This window comes from Trichomycterus rosablanca, chromosome 4 (genome assembly GCF_030014385.1).
Source record: "Trichomycterus rosablanca isolate fTriRos1 chromosome 4, fTriRos1.hap1, whole genome shotgun sequence".
Classification (NCBI taxonomy): Eukaryota; Metazoa; Chordata; class Actinopteri; order Siluriformes; family Trichomycteridae; genus Trichomycterus; species Trichomycterus rosablanca.
In genome coordinates this window covers 40,304,669-40,325,354 of record NC_085991.1, presented here as the reverse complement: position 1 = coordinate 40,325,354, position 20,686 = coordinate 40,304,669, and the positions used below count along the sequence as shown (strand labels likewise).

Sequence of the window (20,686 nt, the reverse complement as noted above, 5' to 3'; positions counted from 1 at the left end):
CAGGCCATCTTTGTGGAGAGCAACAATTCTATTTCTCACATCCTCAGAGAGTTCTTTGCCATGAGGTGCCATGTTGAATATCCAGTGGCCAGTATGAGAGAATTGTACCCAAAACACCAAATTTAACAGCCCTGCTCCCCATTTACACCTGGGACCTTGACACATGACACCAGAGAGGGACAACGACACATTTGGGCACAATTTGGACATGTTCACTGTGGGGTGTACTCACTTATGTTGCCAGCTATTTAGACATTAATGGCTGTGTGTTGAGTTATTTTCAGAAGACAGTAAATCTACACTGCTATACAAGCTGTACACTGACTACTCTAAGTTATATATATATATATATATATATATATATATATATATATATATATATATATATATATATATATATAGAGAGAGAGAGAGAGAGAGAGAGAGAGAGAGAGAGAGAGAGAGAGAGAGAATAGGGGGAACCGAATTGAATGTAGGGAGAACATACAAAACTTTTTTACTTTTTTTTTTTTAGACTGACTAGGCGAGGATCTAACCTCAAGTCCTTGAGAACCATCTTACTTCACTGTGTGTAAGTTTGTGTCTCTGTCTTGCTCTCAGATAGAATGTTGCACTGTGCGGAAGCTTCGGGCCCACCGCGACCCTGATCAGGATGAAGAGCTATGTGAAAATGAATGAAAGCATGCATTACTTTTTATCAGTTTGGGAGTCGTTTTACTGATGGGGTTCTAACGTCATCGTGATGTGCATCATCCAGCTGTGTGTGTGTGTGTGTGAGTGAGAGAGAGAGATAGAGAGAGAGTGTGTGTGTGTGTGTGTGTGTGTGAGAGCGAGAGAGAGAGAGAGAGAGAGATGCAGTCTGTATTGGGCATTTGTTTCAGTAAACGGGAACACAGTGTTTTTAACATTATTTACCTGCTATAGGACGAGTGTGGACTGACTGGCCAAGGACCAAAGGATGTAGGTGGTATGCGAGCGTTGTCAAGGCGACAGGCGGGGGCGTGGCCTCGATGCGTAGCATCATCATCATCATCATAGACGGAGAGAGAGAGAGAGAGAGAGAGAGGCGATCAGACAGCAGGAGCAGCATCAGAGAAGCACCGGAGCGAATCTGCCAACCATTCCAACCAGAGTAAACATTCAAATCTAAGAGACTCCACAGTGGCGGATTAAACCCGGAGACTCCCCAGTTCCTCCAGAGACATTCCAGTTCATTCAGCCAGTCAGCAGACTAACGCCGGGCTATTTTAAGCACAACACAAGCGGGTCAGTCAGACAGCTCTGGATGTGAATGTGCGCTTGCTGATGAGATCAGACTCTTCTCTCGTTTGCCGTGTTTCCTCACATTCTCACAGGCTGTCTGTGGACGGGATCGCATCTCAGAAAGCATCCTGTCTAAACTCATTCATACAGGTTTTCAGCTGGACTGATGAGAATAATTCGGTGGAAAAGAAGCTTTGACTGGCACGAACAAGGGAAATAGGGGGTCATACCTCTCTGATAGATACATCCAGGATATCTGCCATCTTCAGGTAAGAATCTGTGTATGTTAATATTTCTGTATTTAAAGTTATGAGAAACACATGAACAGATGTTTATTAAAGATGTAATCTTGAATTTATCAGCCTGGTTGCTATATAAAGCATAAATATAGTGTATTTACCATGGACTACTCTTTTTTACTACTACTATTTTTTCCTGTAGTAAGATAATAAATAAATAGAAAAAGTTATTTATGATAAAAACAAACTGATTGCCCTGACTACCCTTTATGAACACTTTAAATCCAGGGATGTTGATGGATACAGTATAATACAATATGATATATTAAAGGGACTGACAAGTATCACTGAATACAATTTGAGGGTCATGAGCCTTGCTTAGGGGCCCAGCAGTGGCAACTTGGTGGTAGCAAGGCTTGAACCGGCAATGTTCTTGCTACTAACCACTGAGCTACCAAATGGTGAGGGTGGGAGGAGTAGTCATTGGTCAGAGAGCTTATAGTCTGGATTTAGCGCCATCTGATTTCCACCTTTTTGGACGCTTAAAGAAGCTTTAAGGGGAAGAAGATTTTCATGTGATGATGATGGTGTAAAAGCAGCGGTGCATCAGTGGCTACGCGTTCAACCAAAAGCATTTTTTGCTGATGCCATTAAAAAGTTGGTACGATGCTGGGAATAATGCCTATGTAGAAATGTGTTTTTAATAAATAGAGTTTAAAAAGTGCTGAAACTTTTTGAAGAAAGAACCTTTGTATGCATATATACTACTATTGTATATACTATTACATATTGTAAATATACATACTATATTGTGTGTATATAGAATTAAAAGAAAGTAAAACTAAAACATATTTTAGTAAAGTATTATACCCTGCTTAAGTGTATAGTATACACCAACCAGGCATAACATTATAACCACTGACAGCTGAAGTGAATAACACTGATTATCTCTTCATCACAGCACCTGTTAGTGGGTGGGATATATCACGCAGCAAGTGAACATTTTATCCTCAAAGTTGATGTCTTAGAAGTAGGAAAAATGATCAAGTGTAAGGATTTGAGCAAGTTTGACAAGGGCAAAATTGTGATGGCTAGACGACTGGGTCAGATCATCTCCAAAACTGCAGCTCTTGTGGGGTGTTCCCGGTCTGCAGTGGTCAGTATCTATCGAAAGTGGTCCAAGGACGAAACAGTGGTAAACCGGTGACAGGGTCATGGGCTGCCAGGGCTCATTGATGCATGTGGGGAGCAAAGGCTGGCCTGTGTGGTCCGGTCCAACAGACGAGCTACTGTAGCTCAAATTGCTGAAGAAGTTAATGCTGGTTCTGATAGAAAGTTGTCAGAATGTACAGTGCATTACAGTTGCTGGGCTGTTTTGGCATCAAAAGGGGACCAACACAATATTAGGAAGGTGGTCATAATGTTATGCCTCGTCGGTGTATATAATATAATTAACCATATAGTAAATACTTTATTGCAAGCAAAATGCAGAAAAAACAACTGTCATTTATGTCTTGGTTATAAATGGCATGTTTAAGTAATATTAAAACAGGTTGTCGTATCACAATAACCCACCACCACAAAGATTCTGGGTTTGAATCCCAGCAGTGCTGTCAGACGTGTCTAAACATACAAGATTGGCTATGTCTAAGGGTGAGCGGACCAAAGGGGTTTCTCAATGCTGCTGCAATTTTGGCCTCTGCCGACACTGAGAGAGGGGATAATGGAGATCAGTCCATGACTCTCTGTACGTGATACTGATGCCTGTGTGAACTCGCCTTGTGCAGGGTTGACACAGCGTTTGACAGTTGCACAGGTGTGTATTAGATACAGCCCTACTCAGCAATAGAGAAGATACAACTGGGTAATTAGATAAGAATAGATAAAAAACAGAATAAATTGATGAAAACTGATGGATTTGTGCCTTGTTCAGACCCACACGGCCCTGACCAAGATAAATCAGTTGATGAAAATAGGTTGTAAAGTATGCATATTAAAACACTACAGCTTTATATTCCAGTTTTGGACTTTTAAGCAGTGCAAAAACTTTTGGGGGTGCATTTTTATAATGACTTAACAATGCTACATTAATATTAGTACTAGTATTGCAGTTAAAAAAAAACAATAACAGTGTTTATATGGTGAATGGGTTTAAAATCTCAATTAAATACAATTAAAATCTCATGTGTTCCAGTGGTGCATGGGTCTAATATCTCAAAGTATTCTCTGAAGTAGTATTAATGTTAATGATCTTGTGCAGATGGAATGCCTTTATTCGTCATATATACATATACACATGTACAGTGCAAGGGAACGTTTCTCCTGCATATCCCAGCTAGTAAGGAAGCTGGAGTCAGAGCACAGGGTCAGATTTTAACCAACAACCTTAGTAGTAATAGTAGTTGTACGACACAACTCCAGGGTCCTGGGTTTAATCCTTATTCTTACCTGTGGGTATTGTCTGTGTGGTGTTTTGCAATATAATGTTTTCTTCTGTGTAAATGAGGGTGGTTAAGTAGGTCATGCCCTGTGATAGCATGGTGCCCATTTTGGAATGGATCTCCACCTTGTGCTTAGTGTTTCTGGGATAAACCTTCGTCCTACCATGACAGTAACTGGGCTAAAGTGGCTACTGTAGATGACCAAATAAATGTTAAGTAAATGACAAACACAAGGTGAATTAACTGACACTGGAAAAGATGGTTAAAAACTCTTACTGACTTGGATCTTACTCTTGGATCTGCCTTAACATGTATTAGCTTTGTCTAAGTTATTTTGTTGTACACTCAGTGTTATGTTGTTCACATACACTGATCAGCCATAACATTAAAACCACCTCCTTGTTTCTACACTCACTATCCATTTATCAGCTCCACTTACCATATAGAAGCACTTTGTAGTTCTACATCTACTGACTGTAGTCCGTCTGTAGTCCGTCTCTACATACCTTTTTAGCCTGTTCTTTAATGGTCAGGACCCCCACAGGACCACCACAGAGCAGGTATTATTTAGGTGGTGGATCATTCTCAGCACTGCAGTGACAATGACATGGTGGTGGTGTGTTAGTGTGTGTTGTGCTGGTATGAGTGGATCAGACACAGCAGCACTGCTGGAGTTTTTTAATACCGTGTCCACTCACTGTCCACTCTATTAGACACTCCTACCTAGTTGGTCCACCTTGTAGATGTAAAGTCAGAGACGATCGCTCATCTATTGCTGCTGTTTGAGTTGGTCATCTTCTAGACCTTCATCAGTGGTCACAGGACGCTGCCCATGGGGTGCTGTTGGCTGGATATTTTTGGTCAGTGGACTATTCTCAGTCCAGCAGTGACAGTGAGGTGTTAAAAAACTCCATCAGTTCTGCTGTGTCTTATCCACTCATACCAGCACAACACACACTAACACACCACCACCATGTCAGTGTCACTGTCAGTGTCCTGCGGGGGTCATGTCCATTAAAGAACAGAGTAAAAGGAGGTTAAAAAAGTATGTAGAGAAACAGATGGACTACAGTCAGTAATTGTAGAACTACAAAGTGATTCTATATGGTAAGTGGAGCTGATAAATTGGACAGTGAGTGTAGAAACAAGGAGGTGGTTTTAATGTTATGGCTGATATGTTGTATATAGTTGAAATAATTTTTAGGGTTGACTATTCAGATACGAGGATGGCAAACCATGCAACTGAGGGATTCTACTTCTTAAAAACATGTTTAATTAAATAAGGGAGCATGTGCCTCTTTAGCATGGATGAGTTTAATTTCTATGCTCGGATCCTGAGTTTTAAGTGAAATTTAATTAAACAGATTTCTCCTTGTTTTTTTTCAGTACAGAAAACATGGTCATTGATAATTGCTCGATGCTACTGATGCCATATGTTTGGAAAAAAAATCAGGAATATTCATTAACAAGCATGGTCTTATTAAGGTAATCATTAATTGGCTGTCACTCAGGGCTTCATGCGTTTAAGCTAACAGCGTGACATTCTAGATTCAAACCGCCTTCAGATTTTTTTTCTCCAGCATGGTTAATTTCACATAGCAACACATCCAGTGTTGAAACAACACCTACAGTGTAAAATTAACACCTTACAGTGTCGAATTAACACCTGTGGTGAACTAGACACAAATAGACACTGTAGATGTTAATTTGACACTGTTAAGACCTGCCATGTTCAGTACCACCTGCCCAACAACTTGAACAACACAGGAATACATGGATAAAACAGTGCCTACTAATTTTCCTTCCTTACTAGGTATTTTATTTTGATTTTAAAAAATGAGAACTGTAAAAAATATAAATTAAAACTATATTTATCGTTTAGCCGCTTAGGTGGCGCAGTGGTAAAAACACACGCTAGAACACCAGACATGGGATCTCTAATACATCGTATCGAGTCTCAGCTCTGCCTGCCGGCTGGGCTGAGCAGCCACATGAACAACGATTGGCCTGTTGTTCAGATAGGGGTGGGATATTAAGCCGAATAGAGACTCTCTCATAACTGATGCAATTATGACCTCTGCTGGCTGATTGATGGCGCCTGCACAGAGACGAGAAAAGAGTGCTCTCAGGGTGTGTCTCTCCTTACACAGTGCTGATCTGCATATGCACTCGTCAAGTGTAGGTGACGAGATGCATACGGCTGCTGCCCATGTGTCAAAAATTATATATATATTACACTATATTGCCAAAAGTATTCGCTCGTCTTCCTTCACATGCGTATGAACTTGAGTGACATCACATTCTTAATCCATAAGGTTTAATATGTCTGCCCACCCTTTGCAGCTATAACAGCTTCAACTCTCCTGGGAAGGCTTTTCACAAGGTTTAGCAGTGTGTTTATGGGTATTTTTGACCATTCTTCCAGAAGCACATTTGTGAGGTCAGACACTGATGTTGGACGAGAAGGCCTGGGTCGCAGTCTCCGCTCTAATTCACCCCAAAGGTGTTCTTTCGGGTTGAGGTCAGGACTCTGTGCAGGCCAGTCAAGTTCTTCCACATCAAACTCGCTAATCCATGTCTTTATGGACCTTGCTTTGTGCACTGGTGCGCAGTCATGTTGAAACAGGAAGGGGTCATCCCCAAACTGTTCCCACAAAGTTGGGATCATGAAATCGTCCAAAATCTCTTTGTATGCTGAAGCATTAAGAGTTCCTTTCACTGGAACTCCTGAAGAACAACCCCACACCATAATCCCCCCTCCACCAAACTTTACACTTGGCACAATGCAGTCAGACAAGTACCGTTCTCCTGGCAACCACCAAACCCAGACTCATCCATCAGATTGCCAGACGGAGAAGCGTGATTCGTCACTCCAGAGAACACGTCTCCACTGCTCTAGAGTCCAGTGGTGGCGTGCTTTACACCACTGCATCCGACGCTTTGCATTGCGCTTGGTGATGTAAGGCTTGGATGCAGTTGCTCGGCCATGGAGACCCGTTCCATGAAGCTCTCTACGCACTGTTCTTGAGCTCATTTGAAGGCCACATGAAGTTTGGAGGACTGTAGCGATTGACTCTACAGAAAGTTGGCGACCTCTGCGCACTATGCGCCTCAGCATCTGCCGACCCCGCTCTGTCATTTTACATTTGTGGCTGAGTTGCTGTCATTCCCAGTCACTTCCACTTTGTTATAATACCACTGAAAGTTGACTGTGGAATATTTAGTAGCGAGGAATTTTCATGACTGGACTTGCTGCACAGGTGGCATCCTATCATGGTACCACGCTGGAATTCACTGAGCCCATTCTTTCACAAATGTTTGTAGAAGCAGTCTGCATGCCTAGGTGCTTGGTTTTATACACCTGTAGCCATGGAAGTGATTGGAACACCTAAATTCAATGATTTGGATGGGTGAGTGAATACTTTTGGCAATATAGTGTGTACATATATATACAGTGTATCACAAAAGTGAGTACACCCCTCACATTTCTGCAGATATTTAAGTATATCTTTTCATGGGACAACACTGACAAAATGACACTTTGACACAATGAAAAGTAGTCTGTGTGCAGCTTATATAACAGTGTAAATTTATTCTTCCCTCAAAATAACTCAATATACAGCCATTAATGTCTAAACCACCGGCAACAAAAGTGAGTACACCCCTTAGTGAAAGTTCCTGAAGTGTCAATATTTTGTGTGGCCACCATTATTTCCCAGAACTGCCTTAACTCTCCTGGGCATGGAGTTTACCAGAGCTTCACAGGTTGCCACTGGAATGCTTTTCCACTCCTCCATGACGACATCACGGAGCTGGCGGATATTCGAGACTTTGCACTCCTCCACCTTCCGCTTGAGGATGCCCCAAAGATGTTCTATTGGGTTTAGGTCTGGAGACATGCTTGGCCAGTCCATCACCTTTACCCTCAGCCTCTTCAATAAAGCAGTGGTCGTCTTAGAGGTGTGTTTGGGGTCATTATCATGCTGGAACACTGCCCTGCGACCCAGTTTCCGGAGGGAGGGGATCATGCTCTGCTTCAGTATTTCACAGTACATATTGGAGTTCATGTGTCCCTCAATGAAATGTAACTCCCCAACACCTGCTGCACCCATGCAGCCCCAGACCATGGCATTCCCACCACCATGCTTGACTGTAGGCATGACACACTTATCTTTGTACTCCTCACCTGATTGCCGCCACACATGCTTGAGACCATCTGAACCAAACAAATTAATCTTGGTCTCATCAGACCATAGGACATGGTTCCAGTAATCCATGTCCTTTGTTGACATGTCTTCAGCAAACTGTTTGCGGGCTTTCTTGTGTAGAGACTTCAGAAGAGGCTTCCTTCTGGGGTGACAGCCATGCAGACCAATTTGATGTAGTGTGCGGCGTATGGTCTGAGCACTGACAGGCTGACCCCCCACCTTTTCAATCTCTGCAGCAATGCTGACAGCACTCCTGCGCCTATCTTTCAAAGACAGCAGTTGGATGTGACGCTGAGCACGTGCACTCAGCTTCTTTGGACGACAAACGCGAGGTCTGTTTTGAGTGGACCCTGCTCTTTTAAAACGCTGGATGATCTTGGCCACTGTGCTGCAGCTCAGTTTCAGGGTGTTGGCAATCTTCTTGTAGCCTTGGCCATCTTCATGTAGCGCAACAATTCGTCTTTTAAGATCCTCAGCGAGTTCTTTGCCATGAGGTGCCATGTTGGAACTTTCAGTGACCAGTATGAGAGAGTGTGAGAGCTGTACTACTAAATTGAACACACCTGCTCCCTATGCACACCTGAGACCTAGTAACACTAACAAATCACATGACATTTTGGAGGGAAAATGACAAGCAGTGCTCAATTTGGACATTTAGGGGTGTAGTCTCTTAGGGGTGTACTCACTTTTGTTGCCGGTGGTTTAGACATTAATGGCTGTATATTGAGTTATTTTGAGAGAAGAATAAATTTACACTGTTATATAAGCTGCACACAGACTACTTTTCATTGTGTCAAAGTGTCATTTTGTCAGTGTTGTCCCATGAAAATATATACTTAAATATCTGCAGAAATGTGAGGGGTGTACTCACTTTTGTGATACACTGTATATGTGTGTGTGGGGTGTGTGTGTGTGTGGGGGGGTGGGTGTGGGTGGGGGGGTGGTTGGGTGTGTATCGTTTCACAAAGACACACATGTACAACCACTTATCACATGATTGATTGCTGATTGGTTTTTTGCTGTTTTAATAGTGGAAATGGTGTAACCATACACACACACACACACACACACGCAAAGAAAGAAAGAGGCACATTTACATGCAATTCTGGCATGTCAAAGCCTAGTGCATGGTGGAATTCAGCAGAGACAAGAAGATCTCTGTTCTTTTGGTGAGGACACTGAGAAGTTCTGCTCTCTCTCTCTCGCTCTCTCTCTTTCGCTCTCTCTCCCTCTTTTGCTCTTTCTCTGGCCCAAATAAATATAGATGGTCATAGACTGTCATATATGGGAATTTTGTAACTGATAAAACTGGGTGACAGTCCTTGCATTGTTTTCCATTCCATTTCTTTTTATTTTATTTCTAGAGCTGCAGTTAATTCTAAGGTGATTAGGAATATGACAAGCTTTACTCTCTTACTCTCAAGGAGACCTAAAAAGCAGTCATTAAACATACCTCCAACATCATTCTCAAAGCCATAAAGTTAATTAATGTGTTTAACTGCTTTATTCAGAGCAATCGATCTAAGAGACTTCTGAATACGACATCTCTTCAGACTTTTAGTGCCCAAGATCCTCTCTTGTGAGGGGTTTAATGGGGGTAAAATCAGGGAGCTGGGATGACCATGGCCAGTAGTTAACTCTACAATTTTTAAATTATGGGGCAGTTGTATCATAGTGATTAAAATACTGGACTACTGATTAGACGTCATTGGTTCAATTCCCACCACTCTTAAGGGCTTTAAAGCAGGGCTCTTAACCATTAGCTGCTTGCATTGTATTGGCTACAATTGTAAGCTGGTTTGGATAAAAGCATCTGCTTACTGTCATATTAACGTATTGCCATTTAGCAGATACGACTTATAGTTGTGACTTTATACATTGCAAGCTATGGAGGGTTAAAGGCTTTGCTCAGGGATCCGACAGTGGCAACCAGGCAGACATCTGTCTTGAACCAGCAACCTTCCGATTACTAGCCCTGTACCTTAACCGTTTAGCCACCACTATTATATCAACCATTTATGTGTGAATTTGGAAGATCATGGAAGATCTAATTACAGTGGTACCTTGTAACTCAACGTCCCCTAAACTCGAAATCTTTGAAACTCAACACCCTTTGTAGAGAAATTTGTACCCTTAAACTCAACGTTTCCCTTAAACTGGACCTGTGTGCGACTGCTGCTGTGCTCAGCACTCGGCTTGAGCGTTGCGGTAAAATGTCATGCGAACATGAGAAGAATCTGCATTTGTGTGGAATAACCGTCAAAATTTACTCTGGAAGCTCCACATGTGTCTGTGTTTAGCTGGATTTTTCTCCTGTTTCACTTTTAAACTTGTGTTGTAGCTCGGGGTTCTGAGAAATTGTAAGAATCAGCTTTTCTGAGAGAGTCTAAAACGCTTAAAAAATGACATAGAAACACTAAACCTCTCTTAATTATTACTGCTAATAATTTCTCTCCACTAATTAAGAAGCATAAGGAAACAATAAAGAGGCAAAGGTAAAGAGAAGGTTTTATTGTATTTTTATATTGATTTTTAACTGTTTTTAATTGTATTTCAGTGTTTTTATATTATATTTGTGTTATTTTAAGTGTATAAGTGTCAAAAACAACCCCATTATTTTACCTTAGCCTAAAATATATGCAGTTCCACGAGACCATGGAACACATTAACAGGTTTCCCCAAACATCCTTATGGGAAAAAATACCTTGAAACTCAATGTCTTTTAAACTCAACACCACTCTCAGAACCAACTGACGTTGAGTTTCAAGGTACCATTGATGACTTATTGGCAGAGCCAGTCAGATTTTCATTTTACAGTATTTTGACATGGTTCTCAATTCATTTGGAGGACAAATACTCCCAAAACATCACAAACTCCATTCTTCATATTGGGGATACTCTAAAAATGAGTTAATGATTTAAACAAATTAATTTAAATTAATTTTTAAAGCTAAAACATGAATTCATTTATTTATTATCTCAGTATAATTTGCTTAAGGCAGAACTGTTCCCTGGATAGTGCAGCAATTTATCGCAGGGCAACACATTCACATTCAGGCTCCTAGATTTTCTCTTGTGGACTCTTCAGCTCACCCCACAGGTATTCCATAAGATTTAGGTCAGGAAACTGGGTCAGCCAGGGCAAAAAAACTCATTCTGTGGACATCAAAAGTTTTTTTTTGTACGTGTGTGTGTGTGTGTGTGCGGACAGCTAGAAAATTTGAACACAACATTATGACAGAAAATTCGATTTTTTTATTTAAAAATGTCTTAGTAATTTACAGAGATCATTGTGCTATGTCTCCAAAAACTACATTGTACTAAAAATAAAATGTAACTAATAATTAAATATTAATTTACATTTAGTCTGTAGAAACAAAAAATGGGTTTTAATGAATTAGGCTGGCATGGCGGTGCAACAGGTTAATTGGGGTCCTGCGGATCTGGGTTTATTTCAGCCTCTTTCATGGTCTGAGGATTTTCACGTGTTTTTCCTCTGTCTGTCTGGATTATCTCCAGGTACTTTAGTTTTCTCCCACCACCCAAAGCATGCAAGAGGTGAATTAGATTATCTAACATTACCTCTGAGTGTAAGTTTGTTTTTTCTTGTATTGTTCAGGGTGTGTTAGTGGCTTTGTAATCAGTGTTTCGGGTGTCCTACTGCAGCCCAAATCAGGATAATAAATAAGACAGTAAATAAGAAGATATACTTTATTTGTCATATGTACGTATACAGATGTACAGTACAATGAAATTCTTTCTTCGCATATCCCAGCTTGTTTGGAAGTTGGGGTCAGAGTGCAGGGTCAGCCTCTTTACGGCGCCCCTGGAGCAGACAGGGTTAAGGGCCTTGCTCAAGGACCCAACAGTGGATGCTTAGCAGAGTCTGGATTTGAACCGCCAATCTTCCGGTTGATAGCCCAAAGCTCTACCCACTAGGCTACCACTGTCCCACATATCAATATTGGTACATACATATATTGGAACGTATCAAAATAAGAACTGTTAACATTATTAAACGTGACTACCAGTGAGTACTGCAGTATTGTCTATGTGTGTCTGTGTTGTTCATTCATACAGCAGCAGTAGATCAATGAGCTTTAACTGATTTGCAATGAGATTAGAGATTAAACACTGGGAGACAAGTGGTGTGTATGGTGGTGGTCTAAGCTCTAACATACAGCAGTTAAATCGTGTTGGGAGGTATGTGTGTAGTGGTGCATGTGTTAGCTTTAGCTGGTTGTGTGCCCATGGTATGGAGTGGGCCTTGGTCCACCAGAAGGAGTACCCATTGCGAGAAATTTGGTTCCATCCATTTGCTTTTTTGGTTGTTAATAATTTCTAGCCAACATGGTGATTGCATGGAAGACCGGACATATGTAAGTATGTGTGTAGTTGTTGATGTGTGTTTGTTAAAAAGTTCTCTTTGTGTGATTCATTGAATGGAACACACTCCAAAAATACCTTCACTAACAAAAGTATAAACAAAAATATATAAAAATGCAACTTACAATATTAATTGGTGGTAAAAGGTTTTGTATCTGGTCTGCCATAAATTAGAGTCAGTGTCTACATTCAAGCCAACTTAACATTGGCATAGGCTTAGAATCTGCAGCATCAGAATAAATCACCTTGTGTTTTATGTCTTTATGTCTTCTTTATAGCAAACTTTATGGGCCAGATATGCTGACACCTATTAAACAATAAAATTTGTATATTGTTATCTATACATCTAGTTTACTGTAAGTTGAAAGCTTACTGTAAGTACAGTAGTAATGAGTATGTGAGGCACTGTGGTGGACTGGCACCCGAGCACCAATTAGAATTGAGTGTTTCAACAAGTACCCCTGGGCCCTGTATCTATACAGGTCTATTGGAACCCCCACCCTTGTTCCTTTATGGTATGGAAAACGTTGTGGGCCAGATATGCTGACACCTATTAAACAGTAAAATTTGTTTATTGTTACCTCCACATCTGGTTTAATGTAAGTTGAAAGCTTACTGTAAGTACAGTAGTAATGAATATGTGAGGCACTGTGGTGGACTGGCAACCTATTTGTATTTTTCTACATTTGTTTACTATAAGTTGAAGATTTACTGTAAATAACTTCTTACAGTACAGTAATGAGTATGTGAGGCACTGTGGTGGACTGGCAACCGAGCACCAATTAGAATTTTGAACCTTCCAACAGGTTATGCTTTTCCCACTGGACAAATTTAAACCTGAGGTGCCCCCCTGGGCCCAGTATCTAGACAGGTCTACTGGATCCCCTACCCTTGTCCTTTTATGGTATGGAAAACGTTGTGGGCCAGATATGATGACACCTATTAAACTGTAAGTTGAAAGCTTTCTGTAAGTGCAGTAGTAATAAGTATGTGAGGCACTGTGGTTGACTGGCAACCTATCTAGTTTGTATTCCTCTACATTTGTTTACTATAAGTTGAAAGTTTACTGCAAATAACTGTTCTTACAGTACAGTAATGAGTATGTGAGGCACTTTAGTGGACTGGCAACTGAGCACCAATTAGAATTTTGAGTTTTTCCTCAAAGGTCCTCCTGGGCCCAGTATCTAGACTGGTCTGTTGGAACCCCTACCCTTGTCCCTTTATGGTATGGAAAACATTGTGAGCCAGGTATGATGACACCTATTGAACAGTAAAATCTGGTTTACTGTAGGTTGAAAGCTTACTGTAAGTACAGTAGTAATAAGTATGTGAGGCATTGTGGTTGACTGGCAACCTATCTAGTTTGAATTCCCTAATTTCTCCCAATGTCAAAGCACGACTCTGAAGAGAAAAAGTAGTTTCTGAAGTTTTAAATAAATTATTAAATATTTTTAACATGTATTAGTCATGTAACAGACTGGCTACTCTAGAGCATACCACATGATTACATCAACAAAAATATAAAAAAAATATTTAAGTAGGTCCTTTGATAAATTATTAATAACAAATGGATTTATTTCTTAGTATTGCCCAAAAGAGTAACTCTTGCATGAGAGTGAAAAATCGTGCCTTTTGGATAACCAAGATAATCCTAATTAGAAAGTGATCATTATATTTACCCTGTTTCTTCAGTTATTTATTTATTTATTTATTTACCAGGACTGATATTATTTCAAAGAGATTTCTCTGTGCTTTTTTTATTGTAGTTTCAGCTTTAGTTTTAGTAATTTTATATTCTGGACAGCTATTTACTTATAGTAAGGTAAGTTAAATGTTGTTTGTCAAAATGAAATAATTTTTTTTATTTAAGTCTAATATATTAAATAATAGGCAAAAGCATCAATACAAATTTAGAGCCTTACAACAAGTTTTTCCACTGGACTAATTTAGACCTGAGGTGCCCCCCTGGGCCCAATAGCTACACTGGGCTATTGGAACACCCACTCTTGTCCCTTTATGGTACCCCTGCATGATTCATCAGACCAGGCCACCTTCTTCCATTGCTCCGTGGTCCAGTTCCAATGCTCAGGTTCCCGGTGGACAGGGGTCAGCATGGGCACCCTGACTGGACTGCGGCTAGGCAGCCCCATACGCAACAAACTGCGATGCACTGTGTATTCTGACACCTTTCTATCAGAACCAGCATTAACTTCTTCAGCAATTTGAGCTACAGTAGATCGTCTTTTGGATCGGACCACACGGGCCAGCCTTCGCTCCCCACGTGCATCAATGAGCCTTGGCCGCCCATGAACCTGTCGCCAGTTTACCACTGTTCCTTCCTTGGATGACTTTTGATTGATACTGACCACTGCAGGCTGGGAACACCCCACAAGAGCTGCAGTTTTGGAGATGCTCTGACCCAGTCGTCTAGCCATCACAAATTGGTTCTTGTCAAACTTGTCATTTTTCCTGCTTCTAAGACATCAACTTTGAGGATAAACTGTTCACTTGCTGCCTAATATATCCCACCCACTAACAGGTGCCGTGATGAAGAGATAATCAGCTGTTCACTTCACCTGTCAGTGGTCATAATGTTATGCCTAGTCAGTGTATGTGTGTCCTTATAGTTCATGAAGCAGAAATGTTCTCGACTCTTCAGTTTACCGTGTCCTTTTTTTCCTTTCTGATTCTTGCTCCCAGTCTTTTGTCCATTGTGTTTCGTTTATCTATGTTTTGCAGGCTTTTATTTTTAAGGTTGTAGGAAGGTCATTCATTTAAAAACAGCTTGAAGCACACATGTGCACCCTCAGCATCCCATGCACTGTCCTATACACCAGAACCGACCACACCAAACACAGAAAAAAATGGACTGTACATGACAGGAAATATGTGATATAAACACACACACTTGGTAAAAAGACCACTTTAGCAGTAAAATATAAGGCTGTAGACATTGAGGGGAAAAGATCTTCCAGAAAGGGGGGTGTTGGTGTTCCTGCCAATCTAAACCATTTGTGTGATATCAGCTGATGGGAACACTGACGGATCCTGACACTGCATAAAGCTAGGGAGTTGAATTTGATTATTTTGGGGGGATATTTTGAGCATTTTGGAGGGGGCATGTCCACCACAATGTATTCTGTGATTACGGCATTGGTAAAATCTCAGTAAATGTGGTTCGTTTCATTGCAGACACAGGACGCATGGCAGTGAGAATAAAGCTTCATCAGTGACAGTAACTTCAGTCTGATTGCTCACTGACAGTAAAATGTCTCAGACTCTGATCTGTCTGAGCTGACAGGATCAGATACACAGAACTTCATGTAGTTTTTTTAGAACTAGACTTTCTCTACTTTCTCTACTTATTGCAGAGATGGGGACTCGCACACACAGTGACTTCAGACTCGACTCGGACTCATTTGAAATGACTCAGACTCGACTCGTGACTCGCAATAAATGACTTGTGGACAGCAAAAGTCAGCAACATTAGTTACGTGTGACAATTATATATATATAAATATATGATCCGACATCATTCTGATCGTGTCATTTTCTGCTCTTTAAGAACGCTCCGGCCGTCTTAACCCGCAACGCACACAATGGGTAAATGTTCCAGCTTCCGGCAAAGTAATGAAGCGTCGCTCCCTACTTAAAATGGTGGAATACCCTACATAGTGCATTTCACAGTAACAGATAATGTGAATGGAATGCTCCTACAGAATTGGCGCTAATGATTGTAAGAACCGCTTTCAGAACCAATCAGACCTTCTGATTTTAATTTTTAGTAAGAAATGCTGTTATTTGCATTTATTTAGTTTGCAGTGTCACACAGATGACTGTCAATGAAATGCTTGATTGGCTTTCTAACGAGTTTGTGTTTTACCTCACAACCGGGAAATGTTTGGAGGTTTTTAATTATAAGCCCATTTATAAAATACCGGATTCTATTCCTAATGATACACACGCTTATAAATTTAATAGCATCTGGAACAACATAAGCTAAGGTAAGCATTATTATGGATTTTTTCTGTGTTTGGGATTTTGGCCGCTGTGCCGTAATTTGCAATGAAAACAAAACTCAGTTTAAGCTTTTAACTGGTACCTAGGAAAGTAAAGGGACTAAGTAAAACGGCAAAATACAGTTGCTAATCTGTTGTTGTTTTTTATCTGAACTTACAGATTATTTGTTTATTTCTACGCTACATTTCCAATATATGTTTTGTGTTTATCATATTGACTCGTGACTTGACTCGGATTCTAGCCTAAAGACTCGTGACTCGACTCTGACTCGTATTTTGTGATCTCCGACTTGTAGCGATCTTTTCCTAAAGGTGCACTGGAATTACGTCTTATTAGGCTGGAACCAGACTTAGTTGGAATTTTAGAAGCCAAATTATGTCATTGGGTGTGTACGAAAACCTAGTGAGCTGCCTTGCTCTCTTACTGTCTACATAGGCAGCTGCTTAAGTAGAGAGGATTCTAATAAGTCATTGACTTATAGGCAGGTTATTCGAACGCACTACTCAGACAGCGATTCCATTAGTATTTGCTAACTAAGCTAACACAGTTAGCCTCATGCCATTCAAACCAATGGGATGGGGTGGCACAACTCGCTAGCATGTCAACTAACATTTCCCTTTGTCTACCAAAAATGGTTACATTCGCTGACAAGCCCGAATTTACAAATAAACAACACTTGTGCAAGTTTATACAAATTACAAATCAATAATAATTTATTTACATTTAAAAATAACTCAGACGTTCATTTCTCTGCACCATTCGCCATGTTTTTTATTTTTCTGTGAGAAAAGTTGTGCCGCACTGAATGCTGGGATTGCCTCCACCGCTAAGGCAGCATCAGATGCTCCCTCGTTCCTGAGTCAAAATAACGTCGACATTTTAAGATACCTTAGTAGTGAGGATATTAAGGCATCTAGGATTTTGAACAGCCTCCTTCTCGGGAGCACGCACAGGATGAAGTAAAATGCTGTCTATGTAGAGAGATCACTAGGTTTTCAAACACACCCATTATCTTTAGTAGTGTCATTTTTTTACTTATTCCACCCATACTGGACATTTACAGCAAAAGATGTCTGAGGAAAGCCAGGAATATTTCCTCTGACCCCACACACCCCTGCCACTTCTTGTTCTAGCCACTGCCATCTGGGAAGAGGTACCGGAACATCTGAGCCAGAACCACCAGACTTAAGAACAGTTTCTATCCATGAGCGGTTAAACTGGTCACTCCTGCAACATCTACCAGAACATAACATACACAATTTTGACTGTCACTATCCAATCCTGCACAATAAACTCATAACACTGTATACCTTCATTGCACTTGCACTTTAACTGGACTTTGTTTACCTAAACCTAAGCTGCTAATCCACTACCTCAGACCTGTCTATGCACCTTGCCTTGTCATTGTACCTTGTCTTTGTCTATGCACCTTGTCCAAGCACCTTACACTTTTTTTTTTTAAAACCTTCCCCATCCCCTCTCCCCTATTGTCTTTGCAATATTGTCTTTCGTTGTCTGCACTGGAGATGTAGCCTGACAGTGTTTCGTTATACTGTACAACCCTGCATTGTATAATGACAATAAAGCTGAATTGAATAAAGTTGAATTGAATATTATGGTAACATACAAGAAGAAAAACAAATGGATTAATCCCTAATGGAACAGCACACAGATATAGATTTGGTCTCAATTTGAAGAAGAGAAGCTCAGGTAAGCAGCGGTAATGATTTTATACTGCTGTGTGGTTGATCTGGGATAGCAAAGCATTATCAAATATTTTTCTGGATTTTTATGCTTATTTATTTGAAGTAAAACGGACAGCATAAATGTGATTGTGAGATTCTGCTGGTTTGTTTGATATAAATATTGTCAATTTTAATACAAATCCAGCCTTATAATAGTACAAAATATAAACACTGTAAATCTGTCAGAATGTATCAGAACTACAGTATTTTGTGTTTTTAAGGTAACTTATAAACAAAATAATATAAATATGGACAGTGACCTGCCATTGTACTTAAAGTTTACATTATATTGTGTTGTATATCGCCACTTCTCAAAAGCATATCAAGATATGACTTTTTTAGTCATATCGCCCAGTCCTAAACTACAGTAGATGTCACCAGTGTTGTTTTATTAAACCATAATAACTGTGGCTTCATGTTTATTCAAATGGCAAATGACAGAGTATTGCAGCTAGCTGATAGATAGGTATGCTAATGTAAACTTATTAAGGCACTGCTCTAGTATTCACCACATTTGCCACAGTGGCTCATTCTGGACCACATACCTGATTTGGCACAGTTTTTACACCAGATGCCCTTCCTTCCTGATGTAACCCTCCTTGTTTTAATCCAGTTTTCGAACTGGCACTGCAAGCACACTGACAAGAGCACCCCTCAATGGCTAGACTGTTCAGCCAACTGCACTATAACATCTGGCAATCGTACTTCAAACATAAGGCACAAATGAAGTGTTTCAAACATCCAATTAGATTTATGTGGATGTAAAAGGGAAAACAAATCTTAAATATTGCGTTTTCCATCTGCTTTCATCTCCCACTATAACATAGTTATCTCTGGGTCAGTCAGGTCTCCATTCCCACAAACACCACCTGTCTCTGATGTTCTTGATTAGGTTTTACTGTTATTATTTATGTTTTAATGAATATCTCAGACTGACCTGCATTAATTCTCAGAGTCGTAGCTCATCTGTGTTTATGCACACAACATTGAGGTCAGTTATTTCCAGTGACTGACTTCCTGTTCCTGCTGTTGAAGGGATTTAAGTAAATCTGGACGATGCACTGATGCTCTGAAGCTAGATTAGTGTTTTTTGTACAACACACACAGGCTAGCAAACACACACAACACAAACAGGCATGTTAGTGTATAAGTGAGAGAAAGCATGTATTCAATCATTTTTGCTTTTATTTATTTTATTATCTGTCTGTCTGTCTGTCTGTCTGTCTGTCTGTCTGTCTGTCTGTCTGTCTGTCTATCTATCTATCTATCTATCTATCTATCTATCTATCTATCTATCTATCTATCTATCTATCTATCCATTGTCTATCTATCTATCTATCTATCTATCTATCTATCTATCTATCTATCTCTCTCTCTCTCTCTCTCTCTCTCTCTCTCTCTCTCTCTCTCTCTCTCTCTCTCTGTCTGTCTGTCTGTCTGTCTATTTATTGTCTATCCATCTGTCTGTCTGTCTATCTATCTCTCTCTGTCTGTCTGTCTATCTATCTATTTATTGTCTATCTATCTGTCTGTCTGTCCGTCCGTCCGTCCGTTTGTCCATCCATTATATACTTATGGTACTGTGATGTTTTGCTCTACTTCTCAGTATTTTACAATACAATGCCTTACAATAATCAAATGTAGTCAATGTATTAAAGATGTATATTTGTAAAGATCATGTTTAAAAGTTCCTTAAATAGAAAGAAGTATGAATTATTAATTTAAATATTTTATGGAAAAAGCTACAGAATAAACACCTTGAACATTAGTGTCATGTGGAAATTAATGGAACCAAAAATTGTACCAAGAAAGGCCACACAAGGTTTTATGTTTACTTTTGGCAACCTGAAAGTAGCAGGAGCAACAATTAGACCGTAAGCAATAAGCAATAAACCACACTGCAGTTACCTCAATCTCTGAAGTTTAAAAATAAACACACTGCCGGCTGAGGTGGCGCAGCGGTAAAATACGCTAGCACACCAGAGCTGGGATTTCAAACACATCGTATCGAATCTCAGCTCTGCCATCCTACATGAACAACGACTGGCTGTTGTTCTGGTTGGGATGAGCCGGACCAGGATTCCTCATAACTGGTGCAATTCTGACCTCTGCTGGCTGATTGATGGCGCCTGCACAGAGTTGGGGAATAATTCTGATCAGGGTGTGGCTCTCCGTGCACAAGGCTGATCTGCACATGAACTCACCTCGAGTCAGTGAAAAGAGGCAGTCGGTACTGCTCAAGTGTCGGAGGGGGTGTGTGTCAGTTGCGAATCTCCTCAGTCAGCAGTGGAGGGTTGTATCGGTAGAGGTGAAGCGTAACGCAACCAGGGTAATTGGATACGGCTAGATTAGGGAAGAAAATTGGGGGAAAAAATCTGAGAAAA

The 20,686-nt window shown here is 40.4% G+C and overlaps 1 long non-coding RNA gene across 1 annotated transcript in view; it reads left to right on the top strand.

The window, feature by feature from the left end:
- The first annotated feature begins 955 nt into the window (after positions 1-955).
- LOC134312390 (uncharacterized) overlaps positions 956-20,686 on the top strand; it is a 163,902-nt gene continuing 144,171 nt past the window's right edge. The window contains exon 1 of the long non-coding RNA XR_010011540.1: positions 956-1,532. This is a non-coding gene — a long non-coding RNA (uncharacterized LOC134312390). The remainder of the gene's footprint in view (positions 1,533-20,686) is intronic.